At 42.9% G+C, this 23,795-nt stretch overlaps 1 protein-coding gene across 1 annotated transcript in view; it reads left to right on the forward strand.

Annotated features, from left to right (window-relative positions):
- The first annotated feature begins 437 nt into the window (after positions 1–437).
- The window catches only part of LOC120571997 (hippocalcin-like protein 1), a 50,422-nt gene continuing 27,064 nt past the window's right edge, over positions 438–23,795 (forward strand). Inside the window, exon 1 of the mRNA XM_039821177.1 lies at positions 438–858. The gene's annotated coding sequence lies outside the window, so the exon portion shown is untranslated. The remainder of the gene's footprint in view (positions 859–23,795) is intronic.

Here is a 23,795-nt window from a genome sequence, read left to right on the forward strand (position 1 = left end):
GGCTTACTAATGTAATGTTTTGCAAGGCACTGTATCCAGTGTCACATTCTCATTAGGGGCTGAGCCCCCCCTGAAGGTCTGATCCTAGAATCGCCCCTGCTCATCATCTTGCTCAAGAACCAAAATGTGGCGCAGTAAATTATACACACAGCATGGTGCGCCATAATTCTACAGTAGCCTATGTTGTGACACACACACACACACACACACACACACACACACACACACACACACACACACACACACACACACACACACACACGTCCTGGTTATCTGTTTTACTGAGAGAGAGAGAGAGAGAGAGAGAGAGAGAGGGGGGGGAGAGAAGAGTGGGAGAGAGGAGAGTATAGGAGGAAGGCTTTGTGAAACGTCGCTGCCAATAGGCGCAGCGCTTTCTAAACAAACCCTTAGCACGTAATCCCATCGAAACCATCCCCCCCCCCGTTTAAATCCACTCCTCTCGCGCTCGCCTCTTAAACACACCGTCCTCCCGCTGCAAGCCCGTCCCGACCCGGCCCCTGGAGGAGAGGAAGCGTCAGCAGCACCAGCTCCGCACCGCGGCACCCATCACTGCTGCCTCGATCTCGCCTGCACCCGTGGTAACATGGTCTGCAGGGCTCGGCTGCTGTAGCCAAGGGCCACATAGTTACACAGCCAGCAGTGAGCAGCAGAAGCAGCAGCAGTAGTAAGCAGACGGAGATCAACACTAGGCTGATACATCAGAGGCACCGGAGGAAGGCGTCCAGAGCAAAGCCGAGCATCCCTGCATCTCTACGCAGCTGTCCTGCACACCGGCCCCGCTGAACCGGAGCCGGGACACCCTCCTCCCCACCGCAGACACTACCTCGGCTTTATCGGGTAAGGAAGAGGGTCGACATTCGTAGTCCTACACATCGCAGATTATTAGCCTAGTTTAATAAAAAAAAAAAAATTCTGTAACGCTATCGCTGGTAGGCTATAATGAATTCGGCGTCTGGAAAAGCGACGCAGATCACTTTTGTTTACCCGCGGGACACGGCGGATATTTCGGCTGTGCTGTGACAGTAAACCGACCTAAAATAGCATAAGGCTACCGGTATGTGACCTGAAAACATTCCCGTACACCCCCTGCAGTTTGTTTGATTACGTTGGCCTAAAACAGATGTGTTTTTGTGTGCATTCAACTCAAGTTGATCATCTTCGGAGTGCTTCCATCGAGTTAATCACTAAAATAAAAAGGACGAAAAAACTCGTTTGTACAGCCAATAGGATGAGAGAGGTATCGGCCTGCCATTTTTTTATTTTTTTATGAATGATCTTGACTATAGGCAAGGATGTATGCGCATGGTGGTGCTCTGGATCTTCCAGCTCTCCTCCTCTGTTTTACAGCCCTGAGGTGCATATTCCTTTCTCTGAAAGAGAGAATTAGAAAGAGATTGAATTGCATCCTCTGCCTTGCCTTTGCTGCCTTATTTCTACTATACTGATCACTGAATAGCTGTAATATTCCTGTTGAGACTGCAGAGTAGGCTATGTGTGTAATGAAATACACAGACTATACTGTATATCACAGGACAAAACTGTTTGCAAGGTTTTATATTAAGGTATTATATAAGGTCTTATATAGCCATATTCCCAATAGGCTGTTGAATTGTGAATTTTGTATTTCAGTAGGACATAAAGATTTCAAGTAAATATCTTCCTTTTATTTTATAGTGCGCCGCATATGCCACCCTGGCTGTTTCTTAACCTATAGAATAGGATACATATCAGTTATCAGTTATTTTCTCTGCTGTGATTCTCAGGTTGGGGACCTTAAATCTCACTGCTTGGTAATAGATTGATAACAGCTTTACTTAACAACAAGTGGGGTTATAACGCAGCTTGTGGTCGGCTCAGTCAGCCCACGTCCTCGTATGGCTGCAATCTCTGCATCTCATGTACAGTATCACGTAAACCACATGATTTAGCATTTCATCCGTATTGGAAATCTCTGGCTGATTGACAGTAGTGTTGTGTGGACTAAATCATTCAAGTAAGAGGCAGGGGCCCAGTTGCCCACGGTGCATACATGCCATCTTTAATAATCGTCTGTCACTTAGATGTTTAGGACCTCTGCTCTCCCTTTCCTTGAGATAGCGAGCCAGTCCGTGGCTGATTCAGGCCCTGCTATGCTACACTTTGATATGATACATTTGCCTCTACGTGTACACCCAGTTGCTGAATAACCCCTTCAGATTGGACTGGTTCCTGAAATCGTGTGCCACCTGACCCATCCGCTCAGGGAATATTCAGAGGAGTCACAAGAGGGGCAGTTGTAGGGTCGAGAGGCACTGTGGTCACTCGGTAATTTTCATTTAGGGCGGCTAATAACCAAAAGAATGATGAGAGGTCCCATAATGCGGCCGTCATCAAGCCTTTGACCCCGGGGGTTAATGAGAAGGTGGTGCGCAGTGGAGGAGCAGCCCTAACAAAATGAATTGTGTATTTGGGGATCGCGTTATTAAGGGAAAACACGCTCAACTCAATTTTGCTCGGGATGTGAGAAGGGCCGGACAACCTGCTGCTGATGTTTTGGGTTGGGTAGGGGCAGCGTTTAGCCTGCGTGTGCTAATGCTAGTCTAGTTGTTACATAAGAAGATAAATGTGTGCTGGAGCACTACTCTCTCGCGCCTGCACACACACACACACACACACACACACACACACACACACACACACACACACACACACACACACACACACACACACACTTATGAGCAGTTTTGACCCTGAGGTGTTAGGCACTGAGCAAATGATAGATGTTGTAGTTAAGGTGTGTTTCAATGAGGCAGGTGGTTTGCAGTGCAGAAGGGAAGGGAAATGGTTTCATTATCATCTATTTAAAAAAAAATAAGTTTATTAAAGATTGTGAACCGACAGACATTCTGCAGATCATGCACATTCTTATCCTACAATTACAGTATTTTCCCTAGGTTTGTGGAGGACCTAGGTGCATGTATTTGGTGGGGGTTTTAGGGGATCCTCCCTCAGGAAATGGTACGTTTTTCAGTAAAAATGCGATTTCACGTAATTTCGATCATTATTACTACCATATATGTGTCTAAAATTTTGGAAAAGCTATACAAAAGGTAAAGACAAAACTTGCTAAGGAAGTCCACTGGGAACCAACTACAATCATCACATCTGAGTCATTTAATCAAGTCATTTAGTTTTAGGTCTTATTTTTAGTAGGTTTTAGTCGACTAAGATTTCTTTGGTCAATTAGTCTTTTTTTTTTTCAGTTAGCTTTGATGCTCACATTGATTTTACATTCATTCTGCTTAGGTGCTGCTCAAAACAGCTTGGTTCCTGCGCCTAAGCCTTACAATGGCAGGGAAACCCCTGAAACAAAGAGTCCGGTGTGTTTTAAAAATTAAAAATAAATAAAAGTAAATGAATGCATTTGTTTCTACTGTGTACACTGTACAGTACCTCTTTCTATATTACTGCAGGCTTTCACAAGTACATGCTAGTGTTGCTCATATAGGTGACCTTGCTCTCATGCTACGCTGCTAGAAATTCTTGCCCCCAGACCACATGTATGCATGGAATTCATAAGTACATGGCCTGAAAGTCACTTTGAATTAAGGGTTCTGTCTTGCCTCGTGAACCCAGGTCAGTGGTGGATCATGGGATAAAGAAACACACAGGCTCAGCCTCTTGGAGCTCTTTCTTTCTTCCAGAGAGACAAGTGAAACCTTTGAAAGCTATGAGACCTCGGTGGAGCCGGAGCATCCTCCGGGCATTGGGTCGAGTTAACTCCCCCCCCCGCCGCAGAGGCTTGCTGTGTGTACTTCTTGTGGCACCATGATGGATGTGGAATTTTCTCGGAGGACAACTCTTAAGGCCTTTATGGAAAAAAGAGATCATAATCATTAAGAGAATAGCTAAGAGATGGACATAAAGGCTCAGTGCAAAATGGCTCTGCGGTAATGGGGAGGAAATGTTTGTTTACCCTTTATGAGAGTCATGTTACATGTTGCCTTTAGTAATCTGTTGTTATTATCAATTATCAAAAACCACTTTCCCATTATCACCATGATGATATGCTATGAGGTAGTGAACACTGGCTTCACCAGTTAGAATGTATAGAACAACCAGTGCTTACTTTTTTTTACTGACATGCAACTTCTTTTAGTCAGTAGTAGCACGACGTTGTTATACTGCTGCAGGTGTGACTTTGACAGAAGAGACTGTGGTTTGTATGCCGTGTTCTACCAAATTTGACATATTTAACAGAAGAATTAGCACCAAAATGAGTTTGTAAAAAACAAAAAACAATCTCAGTTATTTATTGAAAGTTTAAGACCTAAAAACTCAGTCTTTATGTTAGGACTGTGTGGGTATGGCTGGATCAGATTTTTAATTGTGACTTCACATTGTTCCAGATGAGCCTTGCCTACATCAAACCAGTGAGAAAAGCATCTTCAAAAAAATACAAACATCTCCAAAACTCATGGTAGGAAGGAATCTGATTGAGAAATATAGTTTTTAAGAGTCTTTAACCATGTTCACGATCTTTCCCTAACCTTAACCAGGTTGTTAAAAGTATTAAACAATATAGTAGGCAGATCAAAAAAATTACTTTTTGTAGTGCAAGCAGGAATAGGGCCTTTGCCTTCTTGATTTACAATAATGTATGTGCAGAATGCATATACATTATTGTAAATCAGAATGTTTTCTATATAATTACTCTACCATGAAATTCCACCAGGCACGGATGTGCCGCATTCCAGTTGTGTTCCGTCATCCGTCATGCATCATACCACACCGGGAGCATCTTTCCTACCCGACTCGCAGATTTTGTTGTCTTGGAGGCCGTCCAAAATAGACCTGGCGCGTATTTTTAGTGGAGCGGAGAGATGCTTCTACTTGCGCGTCGCGCCTGGTGCAATCACAAGCATCGCCTTGAGTGGCCCGCGATTGCTGGCTGCCGCCACGCGGAATCTAGGGGTTAGTCCCTAGTAGGGATCGGCCGATACTGGTTTTTCAAGGCTGATGCTGATCGATAGTAGTTAATGAAACCGATAACCGATATTTGGAACCGATATGCATTTACAGTGAAAATGAAAATCTTGATGTCAAAATTAAAATTTTGGAATATTACATAAACCAACACAAAACTTTGTTTAAATGCTTTAAGCAATTATTTCATAAATTTGAAACTTTCCACATAATACCCAGTAACAGAGACTCAGATAGTGTTATGGGGGGGGACATCAGTCAGACTCAGTGGTGAGAGAAACCGAAGCAGAGGGAGAGACACAGAGCTGTAACGGACCCAAAGTTGTGCACCTTTTTAATTAATTAACTTTATTGGTTATCAGGCAAATGAAAGTAGGGAGAATCAGAGACTGAAAGAGCCACTCTGAAAGGAAGAGCCATATGTCCATGCATCGTGAGCCTTCTCTCTAATGTGGCTGTGTTTTCATATGTCACGAGGTCTGTGTTTCCCATGCACGCTGCCGGCCCCATAACCTGCCCTGATCCTGCTGGAAGAGGGGCGTCTCCTGCCCGTCACATCCAGTCTGATAAAGTCTGTGATAAGGCCGAGAGAGCAGCTGCTCTGCTGGAGGTGGAGGGGGCCTGGACCAAAGATGCTACCAATCAATCTCAATGTGATGCTCCATGTCGCTTAGAGCACAGCCGGTGATGAGTTGATTCATCCTTATCCTTGTATCAATCAACCTGGAGGATGGCAGTTGTTGCTGCTCCCCCCTTTTGTTAATGGACTGCAGTTGCTTGCTTTTAAACAAGTATGAACAAATCAGATATGGAGCTTTAGCAACATGAATGTTTTTAAATCCCTTGTTGGAGGGAGGTCTAGCTTCACTGTCTCCAGTGAATCCAATCAAAAGACAGTGGTCTGGAATAATGTGACAGAACGGGTATGTGATTCCTCCTTATGTCTTCCAATAAAAAAAAACTAATTAAATAGGAACAGGAAAGCACCGCAAAAAGAGCAGCAGGCTAAAACAATTAACGAACAAAGGATAAAAGAAATCGCATGGAAGGAAATAAGAAAAATACGTTTTGAGTGGAGATTTCGAATAGATGACAGTAATTCGGCAAGTTCATCTCTTGTTCCCGCCTCTCCTCTTGCCATTAGGAGGGTGAAAGGGCAGCCAATTACTCCCAGAGCCCGGCATGTGGTTAAGCTAATGAAGTCAGGGGGGAGAAAATTGCGTGTGAATGTGTGTAGCTTGGCAGAAAAGGGTCAAGAGCTCTCAACTGATAAGGCGTGGTGGAGAACACGCGCTTGCCGCACACTCCACCGATACCTCTGTTGAGATCATATCGCTTCTTAACATCAGTTTTCTCAGCATCTCTCCCACCCCATTATAATCTCCTGCTGCCCTCTTCAATTTGCCTTTAATCTTCTTTCATTACATTGTTTAGTTAATCTTGTCTCTCTCCGTCCATTTCAAAAGACTAAAGTCTAAATAGTTTAATTAGTCCCTTATGAAGAGTAGATTTTGTTCTCCTGGCTCTTCTCAATGGTTTCTCTCTTGATTTAGATGGCTCCCTTATGCCTTAGGGCAACCCGCGGCAGCAGTCCCCTTTGGTTATGTTTTGTTAGTCATGGTACTATCATATGGTTAACAAGTTTCTTTTTTGTGATATTGGTCTTTTTTACGGCCCTGTTTGAAATAAAAAAATGGTCATAACCATTAGGGCATGGATAGTCTGTATCCACCACGATTCATTCAAGGGATGGCTCCGGTGCCGCCGGATGGCCGGAAGGCCGTCACCTTCCTCTTTCTTTGTGTTGGCGTTCTAACCTCCGGTTGATTTATGAGGACTTTGGTTAGCTGCTCCTCAGATCTCTGCAGGCTACTGAGTTTTCTGTTGCACGACTAAGACAACTTTGAGCGAGCACATGTTCCACCAAAACAAGTTCCTTCCCGAGGCTATTTTGCAGAGGCGCCGTTGTTGCAATTGTGATTGGTTTAAAAAAAAATGCCATTAAACCAGAGCACGTTTTTCTCCTTTACAGGAATGCTGTGTGGACTAGCCAGGCCCTCCTCCGCAGCGCTGTGGAGGAAGGTCTGGCAATGCGAGACTAGGGCATGTGATCATTAGGGTATCATGTTTCGATACCGATACTGTGACTTCGATACCCATTTCCGAACGATACTTTTTTTTTTATACCAATTTTCGAAAGTCTATTTTAACAAAAAGCAATTACAACATTACAATTTACAGTACTAATCCTTTTTTTCAGCTATGCGACTCACACTGTAGTCAAGCCTTTCAAAATACAACACACACGTGAGCCCTGTCTCTGTACGTAACGTAGAGCTTTTCCTGCATGCCTCTACGATGTGTAAACATCCAATCCCCAGCATTATCAGATCCTGGTTAAAGCTATAGGGCGTAGTTGCTGTCGCCCCCATGAGGAATTCTAAGTAATGACAACGCCACTGTTGTTCCATCCACATGACACAAGCCTTCCGTGATCACGCTTGTCCCCCACCCCTCCTCCACACAGTTATTTGTAGCCAAGGAGGACACGGAGGATTAAAAAAAACATGATGGACTCTTCAGAAGAGGTCATTATCTTCCCTCGAGTTTCTGCGTCGAAAGGATGACACCACGTTCTGAACACAGCCATACTGAGAGATACAGAGAGAGTAGTCTTAGCTTTTTATCCACTCATTTGGCAATGGCTTGAATGAAACAGACTTTCATTAAAATCTAAAGTAACGCACTTATGCTTTGAAGCATGCTGCATGCTTATTAGCTTTGAAATTTGGCGTTGAATGACAAGGTTTTTTTTTTTTTATACCCCTGAAGGCAATTCGATTGGTGCCTGAATGTATCGAAGTTCCGTACCCAGCCCTAATAAACATACACATTTATCAGAGAAAGTACACACTGTTTCTAACGCACTACATGCTAATAATTCATAAAGTGAATTGTAGAAGGGGCTCTGATGCTTTCCACTTCCTCTTTGAATTAAGTCCCTTCAATAATTGGGCGAATGATTTATCAGTGGCTGCCATACATTTGTGTAGCTGCTCTCATTTCCTTTTATTTTTGAATCTTTCCATGGGAATTACTGTGAAGGTTTGTTCATACCATTGCGTTATTGAGTTTTTCTTGGTTCCAATTAAATAAGTCTGTTTAGCAACTTAGATCTTCGAGAGTCAAAGGGTTTAGGACCCCTGCTTTGGATGGCAGTCCCAATATATATGGCCCAGGATCATTTACAGACATTACATTTTAAAATTGTACTTCATACATATTGCTGGTCATGACCAGATCGTAGCGATTTTAGAACAGAAACTGGGACATTTTCAAAGAAGCCTGCGCAGGTGTAGATACACTCACTGTAAACAGAATCATGCTACATTTACCTTTGTGAAAATATGGTAAATCCTTGTAAAACGTGTACAATCTTTTCAAATAATAAGCCTTTGATTAGTAAATCCTTTAAATAGCTATTGAATCAGAAGAAAACATTACCAGGGGGACAGCTCTCAAAAAAGACAAGTGTGTGAAGATGATCTGAAGTATAATGACAACATTGCGGGTGAACTGAGAAATGGTAGGCTATACAGGTGGAGCCTGGAGTGGCAGGAAATCAATGGGTGGAATGCAGACTTAAAAGAGGAGTTTGATATGTTCTGATATGTTTGACACTGACTTGGCAGAGGAGTTATACAAGTTTTATTTAAGGTTCGATGCACATGATTTTATTCATGAACTCTCTGACAACCGAGACAGAGTACTGGGCTGATTGATGAAGGTGCGTACATCTTTCATTCTTCTTCATCAAGAAGAGGAAAATGCCTAGGGGGAGGGGGGTAAACTACTGACAAGCTAGTCCCGCATTGCCAGGCCTTCCTCCACAGCGCTGCGGAGGAGGGTCTGGCGAGTCCGCACAGCATTCTGGGATGGGAGAAAAACGTGCTGCGGTTTATTGGCATTTCAATTCATTGTCTTGGGCGCACGGAGCAACGGCGCCGCTGCAAAATAGTCTCGGGAAGGAACTTGTTTTGGTGGAACGTGTGTACGTTCAAAGGTTGTTTTAGTCAGAGATCTGAGGAGCAGTTAACCATAGTCCTCATAAATCCACCGGAGTTTAAAATGCCAACACAAAGAAAGCGGAAGGAAGCGGACATTCAACAAAATGAAAGACATCCGGCAGAATTTCCGGTGGCACCTGAACAATCCCGGAAATGGAACGACTACTGACAAGCTAACAACTAAGTGTCATTTCATATATCATTGCAACAGGTCCCTAGACTTTGAAAGGAGCTTACAGTAGTTCCAGTAGCTAAAGTCACATCACCAAAGTCATTAAATGATAACCTCGCTTTGAAATGCCATTTTTTTAAACAAATTGTTAAAAACAAGATTTAAGACACAGGACAGACTGAACCCCTTCCAGTTTGCTTATAAAGCAGTGAGGAAGGATACAGATGCATAGCAATAGCAACCCGGTTAAATCTTCTTTTGAGGCATCTGGAAGGAAGCAAAAAACACGATTGCTCTTCATTGAATGATTTTGTATTTTATTTTCGTTCGACAGGGACAATGCAATTCATGTTCAGTTCCAGTATTTCAGTATTTCACTTCCAATACGGAGCGTGAACCCTGATGTGCTGCACAGAGAGTTTATTAACTTATTTTAACTCTTGTTCCTAGTTGGGCTTTTACACATACAGTGTAGGCTACTTAAAATATAAAAAAAATGATTTATCATAAAACCACAATTACAACACACTTCAAATATGGAGATACAATAAAATACACATCACACAATACGCAATATGAACTGTATTCAGCTACATATAGTCTTTTTTTTGACAAAGAGTTTGAGTAAATGGCTCTCTGTCTAGTACACTCTCATCTTCCTCTTCAGGGCTGCGTCCTTTCCCTTTCCTTTCCTTCTCGTATTTATCTTGTAAACATCTTGCTTCCATCAGGGCGGAGGTTTTGCCTCCCTAGAGGTGACATTACTAGATACATGAGGTTTTTTATTCCATCAGCTTTTTTTTTTTTTTTTTCAACAAAATATGATTTGGCCTGTTATCTGTGGATGTGATACGGTGCCTCCTGGTTTCTGGCTGTCTTCCTTTTGCTGCTTTTTCTGATGGTTTCGGTGACAAGAATTCTGCGTCAACGTTATTTCATTTCCAGGATAATTGGCGGATGCCCCTCGCCTTCGGCTCTCTGCGTGTTGCCGTTCTCAAACTCTTTCCCTTCGGGAAACGACAGCAAACTTCGAGCAAGCAAGCTACACGTTGAAATTGTCAAGTTTTGAAGAGGATTTGGATCGTGCGACAAGGCAGGTCTGCTTGGTTGTTTCGAGGAATGATTGTAAAGATTTACAAAGAAGACGTTTGTGGCATTTGCTCTCTAACTGGGACGTTTTGGGACCGATTGGCGGGGATTGCTGTGGACGAAATACACATGGCGATACGCCAGCTAACGTAAATAGCTCAAGTTACTGTATTGTGTGAGCAGTTACCTTCATTTAATTAATTCTAAATTATCTGTAATTCTTTTGGGTGCAAATGTTCCACCAAAACAAGTTCCTTCCCGAGTGTATTTTGCAGAGCTACTGTCTCTGCGCTGCGTTCAGGGCGCGTCACGACCAAGGTTATTATAGTTTTGCATTTCTCATTAGTTTTTATTTTTATTTCGTTTTGACTTTTTGTTTTCAAATTCAGTTTAGTTGTGAGACTAGGTGGCAAAGACAACAGGGACGTTGGCGTACTTGTATATAGTGTATGTTTGTGTGCGTAGATTGTATTGATTGGCGTTTTTATTTACTAGTGTATTCTTTTTGTATTTATTATTATTATTTCTTATTATTGACTGCTGTCTGCAAGCCAAATTGCCCCTGTGGGACATAAAAGCTTTACTCCAGCAGAGTGTGTGGAATTTTATGGAAGACTGACCACCAGCTGTGTCTCTACCTCGACTCACACAAATATAAACAGAGTAGTAGCTGTTGTGCCTGTGCTTTATTTCATTTTTTTTATTATCATATGAGAGTAGAGAGGTATTGTCACAGTGAGGGGAGTGAGAGAAAATGTTCCAGGGGGGAAAATTATAGTTTCATACAACGACAGCATCAATTAAGCTCAGCGTTTTCTTCTGCCAGCCTCTCACAGGGCTCTCCGGGCAATAACAGAGGGCCAATCAGGAATAGAAAAATCGATGTGGCGCCGGCTGGCTTGGATGCATTTACAAGCAGCCGTAATGACTGCAGACTCATTTCTCCAGCTGCTGGTGCAATCACATTGCAACCTTTTTTTTCTGTGGAGCTGTGAGCAAAAGGAGCACTGTTATTCTGTAGAGTCAAACGTGCTGCGGCCTGCCTCTCAGGGCACCGAATGATTACTTTATGATGTGAGCCGCCGCGATGCTGACACTTTTTGCTTTTTGCTTTTGAAAAAGACAGCTGTTTTACCTTTTTATACTAGTCTCGCATTGCCAGAGCTTCCTCCACAGCCTTGCGGAGGAGGGTCTGGCTAGTCCACACAGCATTCCGGGATGGGAGAAAAACGTGTTCTCTGGTTTATTGGCATTTCTTTGAACCAGTCACAATAGTCATGGGCGGTGCCAAGCGTTGGACGGAGCCACGGGGCCTCTGCAAAATAGCCTCGGCAAGGAACTTGTTTTGGTGGACCATGTGTACGTTCTAAGGTTGTTTTAGTTGTCCAACAGAAAACTCTGATTGGACAGATAGTCTAGCTAGCTGTCTGGATTTACCCTGCAGAGATCTGAGGAGACAGTTAACCATAGTCCTCAGAAATCCACCAGAGTTTAAAATGCCGACACAAAGAAAGCGGAAGGTAAACAGATATCCGGCAGAAATCAGGGACATCCAGCAGAATTTCCAGTTGCACCGGAACAATCCTAGAAATGAAACGTAGTCGATATAGACCACCTTCTTACTGATCAGGAACTTGCACCCGATCTCCAAACAAGCCTCGCTAGTGATTATTGTTAGTGTTGCTGCTTCTTACCTGTAACCCCACAACATGCCAGATATTATAGATGTGTACTGTTTTCAGGGCACCCTTTTTTTTTTTCAGCAGCTGACTCATTGTGCTCAACTGGACAATAAATTGACACATTTAATTCAAACACATTTCCAATGCATTAGGGTTTCATCCTGGGAAACGGGATTCCCGGGAAAACACATCTAAACTATTCCCCATTTCCTGAGAAATATAATAACGGGAAACACTAGTTAGGTTCTAGGCGTAAACCAAATAGACTGATACGTAGGCTACAGAATATAGGTACGTAAGACCTTTACGGCCACCCGCGTGGATGCAATTCTCGGAGTCAGCAGGAATGCAAAATTCAGCAGCACAAGGGTAACTTCCATTTGTTCACCAAATGCATCTGTTATAGGCTCTACAATCTCAATCAGGCTAGCACAACACGATGTCTGCCACCAGCTTTGCGTTGAAATGCTTGAAAAGATTGAACAATGGAGATGCTGATTGTGTGCTCTGAACGCTAACAGAGTATGGACATCAATCTTAGTAGAATGACTTTAGAAATGCCAGTTGAATTGCTTTAAAAGTTGTCAAATATCACTTCCGTGAGGCTGTTCTCGGCATACAGATCGCAGGCTATAGACTTGGCATTTCTGCATGCAAAGTTTAAGTTAAGTTCTTTCTAATGTTTATTCACATATTACGTTCTTGTGCTTTAATAATTATTTTAAAAAAAACACCCAATAATACACCAAAGTGGTCAGGTTGGGAACCCATTGGTTCAAGCATATTTCTCCTCGTTGCAATTAGTGTTGCTTGAAATAGGACCAATGCGTTTTGACTGTAGCTGCAGTTCTACCTTAGAAACAAGTCGTTTTCCCAGGTTACCAGAGATAGTGTGCTTCTGAAAATGTCTTATTTTCGGGGAAAGTAATGAATCCCTGCGCTGCATGTGACAGTTGACTGAAAATCATGCTGAATCTCTTCTGTCAGGCCAGTTGCACTCTGCAGAGCAGGATTCTGAGTGGGTGGTGCGACACAGCTAATTTATTATGTTGCCCTTAGCAAGCAAATCCACTTTTCACTGTGATTCCATTGACGTGCATTGATTTTGGTCCAATGTTTTGCTGTTATAAATGCTGGTGTACTTGGTTAGATTTGCTGTGTTCCAGTTCAGCCCTCATAGTCTGTTTTATTTCAGGTTTTTTTATTCTATTGACTTACTAATATGTTACTTGAAAAGTATGTTACCCGTGGTCCTGGTATCTGTGTAACCACGGTTAAATGAATAATAATACTCATTGTTATAGTGTAGCAGCTCCAGAAGTAAACTACTCACAAGTACTGACAGGCGCTGAATCACTTGTGCATTCATGACGCTCATGATGCTTTGCTCTGATCTTTACAGAACTGTCAAAAGAAAGTATCTTCCAATTATAATTTTTTATAATCATCCGCATTGGTAGAAAAATACAGTATTTCATGATTAAACACAGTTCAGTCCCATTATCCTACCAGACGTGGGAGGACCTTGTTTACATGTGTCAGAAGCCTTCGTCACGACAGCACAAACACCTTTTTTTCTCCATGTTTCTTCTAGCCCAGGATAAACAGGTTGCTTGTCAGCCTCTGTCCTTTACATATGGCAGATCTGTAGCAGAACTGTCAGTGCGTCACAATAATGTAGATATAGTCTCAATGGACGCCGTGACTGCGTTGAAGCTTCCAAGGCAGTGTGCTGTGAAGCTGTTACTCTCCACGTTAAGGTTTTAGTTGTGTCAGTGTTTTGGCTTACACATAAATCGGGTTGGGGGGGTAGGAAGGGTAGGGGGTAGGGGGGCTCGGCTGTGAGCCCCAAGGATACGATAAGGGAGGAGCATAGGATAGTCTGCGAGCAAAGACGAGAAGTTGTCTAAACGTGTGATCCCCCCCCCCATGCCAGGACAGTACTGCACGAGTCATGCCACTGCATTGTGGGATATCTCTATCACGCAGCTCTTGGGCCTCTGACGGTGCGACATGATCGCTTGTGAAGGGGAAATTCTGGCTGAGTTGGCCGTTTCTCTTCCTGACAAAAAGGCGCGGCTTGCTAGTATTTTTAGACTCGTTCTCTCTTTTGTTCCATCACCAGCACAGTACATATGAAAGTGAGACAGATATAATGTGGCCAGGCGGTATGGCGTACTTGTCCCCCCCTTCCATGAAGCCTGATATTTAAGTTGTTTCTCAAGCTTTCTCCACCTTGCATCTGCATATCATATGCTGCATGCCTTTGCCTTATTTAGGAATCGGGGGGCCCTCACATACGTATGTTCGAGACGTTGCGTTTCCTTTGAGCAAATCTTCCTGGGATAGAGAAAAGTTTGAGTTAAACTAGGGTTGTGTGAATCCGAAGTGGAGGCTGAATACTCTTTATGTAAGTATAATATAGAGCAAGCCTTTGTCTTTGATTACTGTGATGACTTTTAGGCTTATCTGCCTTTACTTGATAGGACAGCTGTAGACAGGAAACGAGGTAGAGGGACAGGGACGAGGGGGGGGGGACGACGACATGCAGCATAGCACTGCAGGTTGGAATCGAACCCGGGCCACTGCGGCAAGGACTGTGCCCCGCCGCATGGGGCGCACGCTCAACCGGGCGAGCCACCAGGGCGCCCCCCCCCCTCTTCCCATTTTCTTTTTAACCGCACATCACTTCTACTATAGTGAAGTCAAGTGTAACACCACGGGTGTTTGTTGCGTTGCTTCTTGACAACTTTGCATTATAACAGGATTCAAAATAAGGACGGCGAAAGATCAACAAAAGGCATGCCGTGAAAAGGAAATATATTTATTCGACATTCATAATTCTGTGCCTGTGTGAGGATGAAGCAATTTGGCACACGCACAGCCACAGTTCACCTACACATACACGATAAACATGCCACACGCTGCCAAAAGTGGAGTTATTTTTATCGATTCATTTAATGCGATTGTTATATGAGTCACACATTTCGGAGGATGTGTGATCACCATGGGTTGGAAGACAGGTAAAACGTCAGCCAAGGACTAATTGTGGGGGGGGTGGGCATTGGGATCGACAGCCGCCTGTGCTGTTGTTTCTCAGTTCACCGGATGTCTGCAGGAGTAAGGCGAAGGGAGGCAAAAGTGAAAGGCAAAATACGCAATATGTGATAATGTTAGGAATGAATATCGCGATAACAATATTACTTGCGATAAATACGCAGATATTAAAGTGTACTCAGTTCTACATTTCTGCTGCTTTCAGTATTCTGCTAAAAAACAACTTGTTTGTTGAAATGACAAATGAAAAGGGAATCATTTGCAACATTCTTTTATTGAACAAACGGAACATTGAATTGAATATAAAAGACAGCACTAAAAAGAATCTCAAAACAATCAGAGTCCTTTTGTTTCCTAAACCGATATTGTTAGTAACACGTAACTTTAACTCATTACGTGCCACCAACACCACAAAAGGGGGTTAAGAGATTGTGGTCAATACACATATTTCTTTAAAGATTATTTTTCGGGCTTTTGCCTTTATGTGATAGTACAGCTAAAGATTGCCAGGACAGAGGCGGGGGGGGCGACATGCAGTGTAGAGCCACGGATTGTAAAGGTCTACTTGTATCAGGGCGCACGCTCCACCAGGTCAACTACTGGGGCGCCCCTATTTCACATATTTCTATGAGGTCAGGTTTCTATGGGTTTTGTGTGTGTGTGTGTGTGTGTGTGTGTGTGTGTGTGTGTGTGTGTGTGTGTGTGTGTGTGTGTGTGTAAAATAGCAGGGAGTAAAAAAATGTAATCCCCCCCCCTAATAAAGTAATAAAGTAATTCTCACATGCCACATCTTGCTAAAGGCCTCGTGAAGTAGCTGTCTGTTACCCCTCTTCTCTCATCACAGAATCATCCTTGACCTGAATAAGTGAATAATTGCCTCCGGCAACAAAGAAAGGAAGTTGATGCTCCATGGGAGAATAATTACCATCTTCATCCTGCAGTGTGTGTGTGTGCGTGTGTGTGTGTGGTTTTGTGACTGCAGGAGAGTGAGTGCAATTCCCGCACGTGGCCGTGAGAGTGTCTTTGGGGCTCTTGCTGCTGTGCCGGTGCAACGTGCTGCTCTGGGACACAAGCTAAAATACACTTCGGTGCCTCGAAAGCCCTTCATTCACCCTGGAGGCCTCTCTCAGTAAGGGATGTCCCCTTTTTGAGAGCCCTTGGAGAGCTTAAAAAGCAGTACAATAACCCTTTAAGCACTTCCATGCATGTGGGACAATTCACCTCTCAGGCAACGTGATACTGTTGGCAGGTTGAAAGGAAAGAGGTTTGATTAAGTGTCCTATTTAACTTACCTTACAATATAATTTACACCGGAGCTACAACTAAACATGAGCGCAAGCTGTCCAAAGCCGCTGAACGGACGTTGGAACAATACAAATGGTTTGTACTTAACATCAACCTTTTTGAATGATTGTGTCGTAGTTGAGTGATTCCCCACCAGGGGTACTTGTACCCCGTGGGGGTACCTCTGCTGTTGCCAGGGGGTACATGGAAAGATTGTGGAGCAGCTCAACTAATTTGAAAAAAAAACTTGAAATTATGATTTGATTAAGAGAATATATCGGCTGAAAGACCTGAACACTAGATGTTGCAGTTATGTAAGAGTGCATTGAAAACTAGTTAGCGTTTAAATGGGTAGTTAGCTAAAAGAAATGGCTAAACAATTGAAATAGCCAGCTAAAAAAAAAAATTGCATAAGCAGCTGAAAGGGTTAGCTCAAAGTAGGCCTACTGACTGAACAGTTCAAATAATTACAAATAATAATTATCCAATTAGGAATGGATAAATGGTTGAACCATTCAGCAATCTAAGTATTGACAGGTCAACGAGTATGAAAACATGAACAGTATTCACTGTTATACGATGTACGGTGTTCTACATTTGGAACATACATCTGGAATTGATGAAGGGGTACGGGAGTTCATCTGTCACAGGTCTGTTGGGGGTACCTTAGACCAACAAGGTTGGGAACCGCTGTCGTAGTTCATGGGTATGCACGCTAGAACTTCATGTGCAAGGGTTGGAGACTGACTGCTGCCCGGGCAACTAAACCAGGACACTCATGAATCCCAGCGCAGCATGAAGCTTCTGAACCCACTTTTGGGTAGTTTAGTAACAAGGAGAAAAGGCCAGAGGGCCAGGTTCTAGCGGCCCTGTTGCCAGTTTGCGTTGGCAGGAGCAGGACAGAAAGATCTAGAGCAGCAACACCAGGGGAGCTCACGCAGCAGCAAAGCTAGGCCCTAGGCATTTAGCGAAGATCAAGGGCTGTTAGCAAACGACAAACTGACATTGGAGACATTCTTGGAGGGGAGGGGAAATGGATGGAGGAGGGAGGAAAAGAAAAGGGAGAGAATAGGGAAGACGGGTGTTGTATGTCAGCAGGTCGATTGCAGCTAAGGATAGAAGTATATCAGGATTCTCCTTCACATCAGCAGCAGGAATAGAACTTGTGAGGCCCCTGAGGGGAATCTGTGGTTGCTATAGATTTGTGTAGGGGTCAGCTTGGCAAACACAATGTCACTTAAATCATCATTTGGAATCTTGGAATCTCATTTTGGTCTAAGAATAGACTAAATGCTCATTTCTCAAACCAACCAATGTACCCATTGACTTTCTTGTCAAAGCAGAAAGCATTGCAGGGCTGATGTGGAGATTTACGAGTGTAAAAATGTGCATTCAAATTGTAATCAAAACTCCAACTCAAACAATGCTCAAATAGGCCTTGTTTTTTACTGAACCGAACCAACAAGCTAAAGTTACGGACAGGTACAAACACAATGTACAAAAGGTTGTTAATGCTGATGACACAATATGAGCAATATGGTCAGTGATTGTGAATCTTTGAACTCAATTGTGATTCATAATTTCCACCTCTTCGTCATGTACAGTATGTGCTTGTGAATACCATGTCGTTGGTGAGAACTGCTCCAATTATCTGCTTATAATCCTTAGTTCATCCACAGGATTACCCTGATAACTGTATGGTTGCTATACTTAGCATGTACATCAGACCGAGAATACGTCATCCAGTGGAGGCTCTCATCACCACATCTCTATCTGGTGGAAAACAGCAAAAACAGAAGAAAAGGAACATGTCTCCAAACTTTTACTTTAAACAAACCGTTTTATATTAATAAGGCTATGCTGAAGATTTGCTGTGTAGTTGGTTGCATCAACAATACACCCAAACACACTGATCTCCGATTTGTTCCCTTGCGATATCCTAAAAAAGATCCTGATAGATGGGCTTTGGCTCCAAGCTATAGACCAGACCGGCATCACAGAAGCTCCCTTTTTGGGAAAACATTGCTCTATATCAGGAAAGAAACAGGAAAATGCTGAAAAGCTGTCAGGTAGCGGGTTAATCAAGATCAGACACTAATTTTGCGATTTTTGAGATAAGAGACTTATAAGATACGTAAATATTCATAATCGGTGTGGTAAATCGCTAAAGGATGCTAGTGACGGTTACTACTGATGGATAGGATAGCTAGCGTTGGCTTAAGAGGGAGGCTGTCATATCCAACTAAATCTCAGTCTATAGATCAAACAGTTGGCTATTAATAACAGGTTGATTATTTACAGACAACACTTGGCCTAACAATAGCGACTCAATCAAATATGTGTGTCCAGATAAGCAATATCTGGCCATTGTGTTGGGTCATCCATCCACTTAGACGAGGGGAAGACTGAAGGGATATGACAACGATCAACAGTAATTAATTAAGGTACGGTGAACGCTCAAAATAAATATTAGACATTTGTTAAACAAGAAATAAATGCATACACATTTGTCAAAAATTTGCAAATTGAATTGACATCAATAGGATTTTCTGTTTTCTCAACCCCAAAAGGGGGACGCGGTCGTGGCGTTTTGCTAAGTGCTCATATGTGCGTGTGTGTGATGGACATATGTTACAGTAGCACGGGACTAATAGGTTCCGATTATGGCTTGGGTTGAGTTAATTATTAATTAAGTATTTCTTGGACATGTTTGGTTACCATACCTTGAAAAAGTCATTACTTTGTTTAAATTGACCAATCAATTTCATAAGTACAGTCCATGATGAGGACAAGTCTAAGGTAAGGAAAGGTTTCGGCACTTGTTGGTTTTGGTCTTAAAAAGCCTTGTTATTTTTTGAATGCATGGATTTGAACATTAGTTGCATCAGAGCATCTGTCATAGCTTCCTAACAATGGGCTGGATTATCTTAGAGGAGAGAACAGGGCTGGTGTCTTAAAGTGCGTTTCAAAATATAATTGTGCTCTTGAAGAGCTGGAACCTGCTGGCTTCTTAACTGTGATTGGCTCAGCTGCCGAGGTCAAGTTGTCTCCAGTAGGGAGACAGGCTAACGTGTGGCTGCATCTCGCCCATCGGAGGAAGGCTGCTGCTGCTGATATAATAATAGGCTGTCTGGGTGGAGGACCACGATTGGGGCAGTCAGCAGCCGAGCCTCTTCGGTTTGCTCAGTGCGCGACAGACACTATGGATTTTCATATATTGTTATGCTCAGGCCCCCGTGCTAGAATTACGCACTCGCTAAAGGTCATAGCGCTGCACGGAGCAGGTACTGAGACCAAAAACAGGGGGAGGGAGGAGGAAGAGAAAAACATGGCATTAGTTATCCATTAGTGTTCCTCTTATTTTCTTTAATCTTGCTCTCCTCTTCTCTTTCTTTTCCTTCTCTTAGTCCATTGAAATGCAGCCTAACCTAAACAAACATTTCCCACCCCCTCTCAGACTCGCATATTGTGCGATCAACAAATGTTTTAGCTTGACTCGCTTTGATGCATCAACCGTGCAGACACTCGGCTCGTCGTCTCCTCTAACCTGGCACCTCCCACACAAACACATGGTGTGCTACAGTCGGGAAGCTAGCTCGAGCGCCCCCTCCCCTGCTGTGAAGGCAGGGACAGATGCCGTGCTGACCTGAGCCGTATGCTGCTGAAAGCAAGCTTTGATCAACAGCTTTGTATTGAGTGCTCACAGCTCTGAACTAAAACACTTCATTTATTGCCTCCATCAGGGGCGGAGCAAAATGTTGTAAACATTCGGGGCTCAGCCCAAACCTAGGGGGGGCATGCTCCCTCGGGGAGATTTTTTTATCCCCCAATTAATGGCAGCTACTATTTTTCAAGCAATTTGATAATAGAATGCCTAAAAATCTGGAAACCATTTGTGGAAAACATGATAGTTGCCAAGGAAAAAGGACATGGGATTATCATCAAGTGAGCATGTCTGTAAAAGACAGAGTTGTGGGTAACCATAGAACCCATTTTCATTTAGACATCTGGAGGTCAGAGGTCAAGGGACCCCTTTGAAAAATGGCCATGCCAGTTTTTCCCTCGACAAAATATAGCCTAACTTTGGAGCGTTATTTAGTTTCACATGATACCAATATCTAGCTTTACTCTAGCTTTAAAACGGAACCCACTACAGCCTCTGAAAGGCTAAAGGTGTAAAGTCAGCCTCAAAGATTCAGGGATTTTGAGAAAACATTTGGGGCTGGAGCAGAAGCAGACCTGCCCACCCCCACCCCCCTCACCGCTCCGCCCCTGGCCTCATTCAAAAGCTTTGTAACCTATAAAGCCGTGGTGTCTTAGCCATTAGCCGAAACAAACAAACAAAAAAACGAAGAGATTATAGCCACCTGCACTTTTCCCTTGGTGATCGTCACCTCGCTCTATTACTGTGCACTTTATTCATTTGCATTCTTTCAATTGCTGGTGTAAACAGAGGAAAGTGCACTTAAAGGATTGCTAAAGGACTGTTTTGTGGGCACGAAATTAAAATTGTGTAGTTACAGAACAGTCTGGAATGCATATTGCGTTTGTCTTTCACTCAGCAGGACAAATTGCATCCACATCCGAGTTCACGGTGTACACTTGCTATTATTACATGCAAATGTCAAGAATAATTTAGCATTCATATGCAATGATGTCTCATCTATGTAGAGAGGGAACAGCGAAGCAGCTGCTAGGCAGAACTGGTTAATAAATGTGCAGTGGCTACACCCTTAATTATGACTTACCTACCGTCTGTGAAGATGAGCTTCCCAGTGTAAATATTTCATAAGGACACTTCCCACAAGTCTTGAAAAATATGATATAAATCAGTATCTTCTCTTTCCTTGTTGGTATCAGCTGGCTTAGATCTCTACTGTGCAAGGAAACAGGAAATAATATGCGTATGCATTCCTGTATGCTGACATGTTTGTGCATTAAAAATTAAAACAGCTAGAGAGGATTTTGTGGCCAGGACATCATCAGACACCCGGAATACAATTGTATGCTTTGGATGATTGGAAAGCAGTGATACGGTGTTCCCCTATATTCACAAGCTACAGGTTAAGTAAAAAAAAGAAACATGGCTTTTTATGAAACGGGAACAGGAACAAGGGTGTCAATGACTACGTTAACATGCACATAATATTCAGTTTTTTGCCCTTACTCCGAAAAAGACAATATTCCGACTAAGCTGTTTACATGGCTAATGAAAGTGAATATTCCACAAATATTTCTGTTTACATGTAGCCGTGCAAAATAGGATTTTTCTCCAGCGGTGGTGGACTTGTGGGACCGTGCGAACACAGCGTCCCTCTTTCATTCCTTCAACCAGCTTCTTGAAAAGGTCGGCGTAGCGATGTGTGCGCATATCCAAAATCCTGTTGATATCCAATCTTTGATTTTTAAAAGTAGCTGTGCTTCTCCTTCTTATCGGGTCTGCAGCCTTGCAAACTGTTGCCTGGTTGGTTTGTGTACAGCAACCATAGCAACGCACAGAGCTGACCATAAGCCATAAACAGGGTAAGAGGACGTAAACTGAGGTAAAAACCCTGATTGAGACACATATTCCGAGTGCGCTGTAGACATGTCCAATGAATGTCTCTTAAACCCGTATAATACCGGAATATCCCACGTCTTAATCGGAAAATGCTATATTTGGAAAAAGGCCTTATTCGGAATATCCAACCAGAATATGCTGTTTACATGACCCGTATCAAATTCAGAATATTGTCATATTCAGAATAATAGTGGAATATTGGTGTGCATGTAAACATACTCAATGTTTGGGGAATATGAGATCCCTGTCCACTACCAAGAAAGCCATTATCACAAATCACCTTATTCTCTATTGTTGAGTTGTGGGAAGAGGTTTACCTGCATGCCATAAGGGCCCGTAAATAGTCCCAGATTTCATAGCAGAGGATTGATCTGTGTTTGCTTGCTTGGAGCCCAAGTAATGGATACGTGGAGGCACTCAGGTTGCTCGAAGTTTTCAATCCAGTAAACCAGATTGTTACTTCTAAATGGAGGACATTATTTCTTCTTCGTGACCCAGATGGAAATAGCATTGCCCTCCAATGGTCGTGTTATAAATGAGGTCAGCCTCCTCCCAGATAGAGGTCTGCTCCGGTTGTCCAGTGAAGTGTGTGTGTGTTAAAGCTCAATCAGACAGTCTGGCTTGCCGGAAAGTACCATTGAGTGGCACATTACACGATGTTACAAAAAGTCACTCTGTTAGTAATTTATATGGCGTTAAAAAGCCCCCTTCACATTTGTCATTGAAAATGCACCCAGCAGATGGCGTAAGTTGACTCCCAGTGTCACCTGTCATATAAGGTGAGTTTGAGAAGCTAAATATCTGGCTGGTGGGTGGAAGTAGAGAAGACCTCCAGCCAACGTCAACGAGTCCAATGTTCTTGAGACTGAGTGCTTGCTGCTGCATTGGTCCTTATTCTTTACTCCATAAGGTTTCTGCCATAAGATTAAGACATACTTTATTGATCCCGCAAGTGGAAATAACTGTTAGTTATTACACCCAAATACAGGCCCGAAAATACACACACATGCCCAGGCAGGACTGATACACGTACTAATGGAGAGATGTCAGAGTGAGGAGGCCGCCCACGACAGGCTCCCAGAGCAGTTGGGGGTTGGGTGCCTTGCTCAAGGAGCTTGGCAGTGCCCAGGAGGTGAACTGGCATGTCTCCAGCTACCAGTCTACACTCCGTTCTTGGTCCGCACGGGGACTTAAACCAGCAACCCTGTCTGGTTCCCATTCCAAGTCCCTACGGACTGAGCTAGCACCAAACCCCAGACTATTTTATTTAAACACATGAAATATCTATACAATCTTATCTATACAATATACAATTGTATAGATAAATATCTATACAATCTTAGGCAGTGGGATTGGGATTCTCTTCCCAGTTCCCAATTATCACTGGCTTTGTATCACGAGGTCTTACATTACAAAGTATGCAAATTGAGTGGGATAGTTCCACTAGATTCCAAATCAAATTAACTACATTATTAATCAAGTGCCATTTTTGTTTTATGATAGTAAATTAATAGTGAAGTGTTCTGAATTCATCTTACTCTGCGCTTGTGGTTATATGCTGGTCACTTATTTTGAGAAATATGTAAATAATGTACATTAGAGCTGCAAGGATTAGTCAATTAGTTGATCGAAAGAACCTGCAGCAATTTCGATAATTGAATAATAGTTCAAAGTCGTTTTTTAGGCAATTTATTAATATTATCAGATAGAACATGACATGTAATGACATCACTCTGGGCTCTATAATATTGTGATGGTTCACTGTCTTCTGATGTTTTATAGACGTAACAATGAATCGATTATTCAAAAAAAATAACCAGCAGATTAACTATTTTCATCCAGTGTGCACTCAGAATAAATGGGTATCAGATATTCAACATGTTCATAAGTGGAGAATG

This window comes from Perca fluviatilis, chromosome 13 (genome assembly GCF_010015445.1).
Source record: "Perca fluviatilis chromosome 13, GENO_Pfluv_1.0, whole genome shotgun sequence".
NCBI classification, from domain to species: Eukaryota; Metazoa; Chordata; class Actinopteri; order Perciformes; family Percidae; genus Perca; species Perca fluviatilis.